General features: G+C 39.1%; 1 protein-coding gene across 3 annotated transcripts in view; it reads right to left on the bottom strand.

Annotated features, from left to right (window-relative positions):
• Nucleotides 1-5,542, bottom strand: part of LOC139475978 (adhesion G-protein coupled receptor G6-like) — a 77,688-nt gene extending 72,146 nt beyond the window's left edge. For all 3 annotated transcript variants that reach the window (XR_011654038.1, XM_071259202.1, XM_071259200.1), the window contains exon 1: nt 5,298-5,542. The gene's annotated coding sequence lies outside the window, so the exon portion shown is untranslated. The remainder of the gene's footprint in view (nt 1-5,297) is intronic.
• Between the last annotated feature and the right edge of the window lie 1,276 nt (nt 5,543-6,818).

Consider the following 6,818-nt stretch of genomic DNA (forward strand, 5'->3'; position numbering starts at 1 on the left):
AAAACGCTTAAATTTGTCGCATTTGTGTACGCTCATTGTCGCTCAACTACAGTCATCAGCATGTTTTTGTATTGTTGGCCCTCTGTTGTCAACGCAAGGGCCACTTCAAGCGAGTATAATCTTTGACTTGAAGGTAAGGTAATTACAAAGGTAACACGGTGCACATATAATTTGTTGCGTGACGTCATCATATATTGCTGGAATATTGCTAAAAGCGGAGTAAAACCTCACTCACTCACTCATCAGTGCTGAACTCCATGATATAAAGCTGTTCAGCCGCCATGCACCCACGTCGATGGTACATCCAGCTACATACTTTTCCTGGATGTTTGTTTGTAGCTACACGCCGCTCTCAGCAATATTCCAGCTATATGACGGAGGTCTGTAAATAACCGAGTCTGGACCAGACAATCGAGTGATTGACATCACGAGCATCGATCCACACAATTGGGATACGATGACATGCATCAACAAAGTATGCGAGCATGACCACCCGATCTTACGACTAGCATAGGTTGCTGAAGACCTGTTCTAACCCAGATTTTCACAGGTCGAACCTGATGATGAATTATAGGAGAAATAGTGAGTGAGTGAGTGAGTGAGTGAGTGAGTGAGTGAGTGAGTGAAAGAGTTGTGTTTAACGCCGCTTGAACAGCTTTGATAGTTGCGTTGTTTCAGTCTTACAAAATTACATGAAGATTAGGCTTCAAACCCGGATAGTATTTGAAAGGTAATGCACTCACCACTAAGTTATCCTACCAGCCATTATTTATACGCGTTTCTTAAAGAGCAACCCCTGGATTGGACACATGCAACCCTTCACCTTCACCTGATCAGTCTGAATAGCAGACCTGTCTAATAGAACCGCGGGTGACCTTTTTGTGACCACTCGGACATGGATGAATCACCAGCATGGGTCCTCTGATACAGATATACCCTAACAAGCCTATTCTACCAGGTATCCTATACATCATCTCCTTGTAGAAGTGACAGTGTAGATAGCGTGGCCCTATCAGACAGTCCTTACAAGCTGATTTTTCCTATGTATTACGGCCAGGAACGTGTAGCTGACACGCTGTTAAAAGCGGCGTCAAACCTAACTTACTCGCTATCTTGTAGAACAGTCAATCAAATCTCTCTCTCTCTCTCTCTCTCTCTCTCTCTCTCTCTCTCTCTCTCTTGCACCCCGATGCATAACTGCCTGTCATTTGATATCAACTTATATTAAAGTTCATAATGCATCTAGGTACAGTTCAGCAACGAAACGAAACAATACAAGGCGTGGGTTCTAAGTCTGCGATAATCGATGGCTATGCCATTACCTCCTACAGGAATGTGAAGGCCGTCCATTTATCAAACACCACATATGTCAGAACCAGTAAATTGGAAAACGCTTAAATTTGTCGCATTTGTGTACGCTCATTGTCGCTCAACTACAGTCATCAGCATGTCTGTGTGTATTGTTGGCCCTCTGTTGTCAACACAAGGGCCACTTCAAGCGAGTATAATCTTTGACTTGAAGGTAAGTTACTTATAACGGTAACACGTCGTGTGTGTGTATTAGTTCGTGAGTATTGTCAGCGTATGTTTGTGCACTTGACCTAAATAGTTCAGCATGTCATTCTATAGGTGGCTGTAGAATCGAGTGATTTGAGTTGTCACGCAAGTACGTGACTTCGGCTAGATCATGAGAATTAATGAGTTTACAACATGAAAGAAGCTACACTGTATAATTATCTTCATTGTCAACTTTAATGACTTTCTAAGACATAGGTTTTCATTTCGGAGTCAAGGTATAAGTTCGGAATTAAACAATTAACCCTCGAGTGAAAAAGTCTCCATTTGTCGATCCGATAAATAAGATAATTATAAATAAGTTAGATTTCTGAACTGAATATTAACCTTGATAGTTGTACGTATTTTCTTTGTAATACATTTAAGACTCTTTAACGCTACGTGTCTTACAATTAAATGTGAATCTTCCTCAATATTTTATATTGGTATGACAAAGACGAGCCTACGTATTACCCAAGGACTCGTGAGTCACATAATCCATATTATTCATATGTTTCTATTTGAATTTGAAACGCGTCCTCAACATCGTGTGTTCATGTTTTGACATGCAAAAGATTATCTCTAAGTTCTTACATTAAGAAAATGTTATGAGTCGACAATTCGCTGTCTATTGGGTGCTTAAATGAAGGTAACACGAATATATTTACATTATAGTTCATTGATTGTCTCTAATCTACATACCTGTTGATGGAAATAATATCATCGTGTTTGTACAGTTTTAAAATGTAAACGCAAAGCATCATTAAAGCTTGCTGAGCAAAAAGCCAGTATGTGTTCTAAGTCAGTGTCGTGTTAACGCATATTTTAACATATACAACTATTACTACATCGCATAACATTAATCAATGACACGCGTGCTTATAAATAGACAACAAATGTCACGTATACAATTAAGCGTTTATAGTTATAATCCAACACGTGACAAAGTTGAACATAAATAATCGTGTACATAGACATATGTAAGTATCTTAAATATCTTCAAAATGCATTGAGAAAAAACAATAACAAGTATGTCTTAAATATCGTCTGATTCACTGAATAAGGTTCGTAACCGTAGTTTATAATGCATATTTTTATCTATACAAGTATATTTTAAGCCCCCGCGAGTCACCTTCTATTCAAATAGTTAGTTGTCATGGACATGTCAGGAAACTGTCTCAGGAAATGAAGTACACAGTGTCCTTTGCGGCCGTACATTACCGGAATCCCAGCCCACACATAACAAAATCCCATCTGTGTACAACATCATATGTCCTATGCTTATTCATGAGTGGAAATATATGCCGTATTTAGAGAATAACCACCTAGCTACGGGGATTAACGGATTACGCCATGCGTGAGTTAATGTTGTGAACCCTCTAGCCTTGGCATAGTTCCGAGTTTCGAGTAGGTCATTCTTAGCGTTACCCATGGACAATGTAACAATGACATAAACTTAGTCAGTCTATTGTTGGAACGACGTCACATAACGTATGATGTTATGAACCAGATGACGTCATAGTCATTTATTTACGACAATGAATTTGTATCACGTCAAGTTGCTTTGTGGCCTCTTCGCAAACAATGAACAAACGGACAATTGGAGAAAACTAGCGAATCAGTGTGAGGTAAAAATGACAATTCTCAGTGAGAATTACTGAAAATGTCACCTACATTAGTGCCCCTATGTCCATATATTATATATATTAGGCAAATAATTATAGTTTGCAATTGAATAGATAATCGCTTTTTTGTTTCTCATATGTATGTATGAGATAATTGTACACAAGAAACAAGACATTGTTTACGTCGCTCATCGAGTTTCATAGATGCAGGTGTAGTAACCTGTTTCATAAAACAAATAAAATCATTTCACATTGATATAAATTGACTTATCCCTGTGTCAAAAATCTGCGTAGGCTTAGTACCTCATATTCAAAATTCTCCTTAATTCTGGTTTTGTAGTGTGAATAACATATCCCAGGTTTGCGAGGTGGGGTAGCCTAGTGGTTAAAGCGTTCTCTCATCACGCCGAAGACTCGGGTTCGATTCCCCACATGGGTACAATGTGCGAAACCCATTTGTGGTGTCCCCCGCCGTGATATGGCTGGGATATTGCTAAAAGCGGCGTAAAACTATACTCATTCACTCACTCACTCTCACATTCTTACAGCTAAAATCATTTTTCATGTTGTGAGTAATCTATCTTTGATTATTTCAAATTCTCTTAACCTATTATTGGTTTGTAGATATTCATATATAAATTTGTAAATAAACTCAGGAAATCTATCATTGGAAAAGGATGGTGTCTTTTCTTGAAAATAGTTTATGTTCACTTTTCACTTGTAACGACTTGTAGTGAATGAATGAGTGAGTTGGGTTTAATGCCACTTTTAACAGTAGTCCAGTTATTTCGCGGCGTGTCAGCTTAATGTGGGAGGAAAGCCCGAAGTGATGCATGTCTCAGGCGTTTACCACTTCGGTGATCCCACGAGCACGGGTAGGGTGCTGACAAACCTAGAAACATAATCGGGGCGAACCGGAATTCGAACCCACAATCATAGGTTTCTGGCGTGCCCCAGGGACGCAACTCTGCATAGTGAATGGCGGCGTCTTAGACGACTGGGCTACCCGTGTAATGCAACTTTATGTCATCGTATCCCAACCCCGAGGGACACTGGTTGTACCCTGCCAAGCTAATGTTATGCCATGATAGCTTAACCTGCATCTTTCGGTGTGCCATGTTGAACAAACCAGATAGATATGTGACCAACCATGATATAAGGAACCTTATTGGTGAAATATCACATTTTGACTTCTTATTATATTTTAAAACTACAGTATCTTAGGAACACAAAAATAGATTTGACAAGCTTTAATTCAGAGACACATGGCATCTAACATTTGGACTCATTTTCTGCAGAGTCCAATTTTCAGACTTATGACTGTTTATGTAATAATTACCTTTTTTTTTAAAATAATGTCTGATTAAATGAAAGTAGATTTGTATGCTGTAATGCTTTGAAATCGTGTGTTTACTACGTTACGAAACACGAAATGAAAATACAATATTTTTTACAGTCAGCACTCAGTCGATTTTTAAGTAAGTTGACGTCGAAAGTCTTTCTTAATGACGTCACAGCACAATTGTATCCAAGTCCCTTTTCTCCTGGTTAGTCACATATACAAATATTTCGCAGAAAATGGTTAAATATGAAACGCTGTCGATTTAATTCGGTCACCACGGAGTGATGAAATGCGTTCCGATTTACAGTTATAAATTACAGTTAACTGAATAATATATGAAGTAAACAATATTAATAACTGACATTTACCAGACGTTTATTGAGGTTTCATGGAATGGATATAAGGGTACAAGTAATACCCATGCATTGCTATAATATTGTATATAGACCACACAAAAGTATGCGTGATAAAAATAAGAATTGGATTAAAGTGAAAGAGTAATGTATCAGTATTTCCATGATGTCTTATTGGAAACAAAAATATGGACCGAACACACATTAGAGTTGGGAGCACACAGTCCTTGATACTTTCATAATGGTATTCGCCCACATTTAAAAGAACTAAAGTGTACACAGACATACCACTGTCACGACAGAGCACATCCCCGTGTCTACAATCTAAAACGTACCGGGTTAGCTTCACAAAGTCGACATCCGTGTAAGATAGATATAACGATTATACTTAACAAACCTAGTGTACGACAAACACTAACTTACCTGTTAGATGTCCACTGTTGCTTATATCCAGTTAGGCCGAGCGACTGATCAGTTCGTCTTCACTGAAACTGTCGTCTGCGCGTGTCAACTCTTCTCGCGAGATGTGACGTACAACGCAATATTTCACCACCAAGATCATGGACGTTGGGTAGACGGACGTGAGAACTGTACGCAATGCAACTTTGACTCGCTCAAGAAGTGACAGTTCAATAGTCCTGCACGATACTCTAGACACAGTGCTGTGTGCTGATGGCAGACGGTATAATCTTCTGCTCCGCTTAACTGAGCACGGGCTGTGACCTGACTGTCAAAACAGGTCAGGCAGGTGGGTGGTTGGAAACGGGGGAGTGGGGATTGAATACCTGCGTTCACTCTCTCTTTTCGTGCTCTAAAGCTGCTATGGGAATACCTGTGTATCAGTCTACGGACGACCTCATTAAGAGTGCGACTAACAAGTTCGGACACTCGCACTCAATGACAGGGAACTTTTCAAAGGGGTTATTTGTTGAAGGATTTGCGTGTCAAGAACATGTTCGAAATTGTATTCAAGAAATGGACAATTTTAAAATAATTGTTGTACTTCCTTACAGTAATAAAAGCTCCGTCTCATGAAATATTATGTTGACTCACCAAGTACCCTTCCTTGGTGTTTTTGCCTCATTTATTTTGCCTTTCAGTTCCATACATAGCTTACAGCTGGACAATATCAGTCCTTAAGCACATTGAATGTACCCAACATTGACCTAAATAGCAATTCATTTCAAACCACAAAACGACACCTTTCCACATTGCATAACAATGTATTGCCTCCGCGTATACATGTGCATGCATGAACCGATTTTCTTCGCTATAAAACACACTATTTCCAAGCAGTAAAATGACATACTTCTGCAGATACAACCTATTTAGTTTTGTTTGTTATTTAACGCCGCATTCAGCAATATTCCAGCTATATGACAGCGGTCTGTAAATAATCGAGTCTGGACCAGACAATCCAGTGAGTGACATCATGAGCATTGATCCACGCAATTGGGATACGATGACATGCATCAACCAAGTCAGCGAGCCTGACACCCGATCCCGTTAGTCGCCTCTTACGACAAGCAAAGACGTACATCCTATTTATACACTATGTATATGAATGTATATTTCGGTCTATTTAAGAGAGCATGTGTATTTACATATCTTAAAACAAAGGAGTTGAACATTTTAAAACAAGAAAACAACAACAATTGGTTGGCCCAATCGTCTAAGTGCCGCTGTGTCTCCCTCCGGCAAGTCAGAAACATGATTGTGGGTTCGAATCCCGGTTCGTCCCGATTATGTTTCTAGGTAATGTGGTAAACGAGTTCTGCATCGCTTCGGGCTTTCCTCCCACATTAAGCTGACGCGCCGTCATATAACTGGAATACTGTTCAAAGCGGCGTTAAACTTTATAAACTGTGCAAAAAACTTTCGCCATTAAACAAAACAGTTCTTTTTTACATTCAATAATACAAACATTCAAATGATTTTATCCAA

This window comes from Haliotis cracherodii, unplaced genomic scaffold (genome assembly GCF_022045235.1).
Source record: "Haliotis cracherodii isolate W230 unplaced genomic scaffold, xgHalCrac1.p SCAF_3, whole genome shotgun sequence".
In the NCBI taxonomy this organism is placed as follows: domain Eukaryota; kingdom Metazoa; phylum Mollusca; class Gastropoda; order Lepetellida; family Haliotidae; genus Haliotis; species Haliotis cracherodii.